This window comes from Myotis davidii, unplaced genomic scaffold, assembly GCF_000327345.1.
Source record: "Myotis davidii unplaced genomic scaffold, ASM32734v1 scaffold560, whole genome shotgun sequence".
NCBI lineage: Eukaryota > Metazoa > Chordata > Mammalia > Chiroptera > Vespertilionidae > Myotis > Myotis davidii.
The window spans coordinates 1,712,802-1,713,862 of NW_006294418.1; the positions used below are offsets into that span (position 1 = coordinate 1,712,802).

The window sequence follows — 1,061 nt, forward strand, 5'->3', positions numbered from 1 at the left end:
GGAAAGAAAAGGGCATATGATGCTCATGATGAAAATAAAGTTCTTCAAAAGGAGCTACAACAACTACATCATAAGTTAAAGGAAAAGGAGAGAGAACTGGATATAAAAAACATATTCTAATTCTCTACCAAAGACTTCTCTAAAGAAAGGAAAAGAACAAATATCAAGAAAAAATGCTTCATGCCAGAGTGATTTTACATACCAGTGTACAAAAGGAGTGCAAACCAGTGAAGACTTCACGCTAGAAGAACTTCCTATTATTCCACAAACAGTTATGTGTTATGAAAACAAATGGGAACCCAAACTTCTTCCTTTGGACCTGAAATCTCAAGAGAAAGATGAGCATGAAGAAGCAGGGATTCTAAACCCAGTTGAGGAAAGAGAAGAAAATTTTGTTAAAGATCAAAGAAGCCATGTTGTAAAACAAGAGGCTGAGAAGCTGGAGGATGAATGGGAAAGAGAAGAACTTGCTAAAAAGCAAAAAGAAAAGGCATCTATGCTGGAGAGAGAAGACAAGCCAGCATTGGAAACTGGAAGATACCAAGTGGAAATGTACCAAATTCAAAATATTGATAAAGAGGAAGAAGACAGACTGAAGAGAGAACTGCTGCTTGCTAAACTGAAGGAAATCACCAGAGAACAAGAGTCTCTGAATCTAAAATATCCTCCTCTGCCGTTGCTACCTGATTTGGAATCTAAACTACACTCCCCAAAGAGAAGCCCCAAACCATACCTGTAAAAAAAAAAAAAAAAGTCCCAGGTGCACAGTACCTGTCTATGTCTACAGTTGGGCCAGGAGAGTAGAGACTCCTTCCCCTCCATACATATGCTTATTATAGCAATTCTAGTCATAAGTGCCCAAACTCGGAAGGAACCAAGATGCCCTTGAGCAGGTTGATGGACACATCAACTGTGGTATATCCAGACAATGGACTATTATTCAACACTAAAAAGAAATGAGCTATCAAGCCATGAATACATGGAGGAAATTTAAATGCATTTTAATAAATAAAAAAAGCCAATCTAAAAAGGCTACCTACTATATGATCCCAATTATATAA

General features: G+C 37.4%; 1 pseudogene; it reads left to right on the forward strand.

Moving 5' to 3' along the window:
• The window catches only part of LOC102766370, a 3,551-nt pseudogene extending 2,798 nt beyond the window's left edge, over positions 1 to 753 (forward strand).
• Positions 754 to 1,061: the final 308 nt, after the last annotated feature.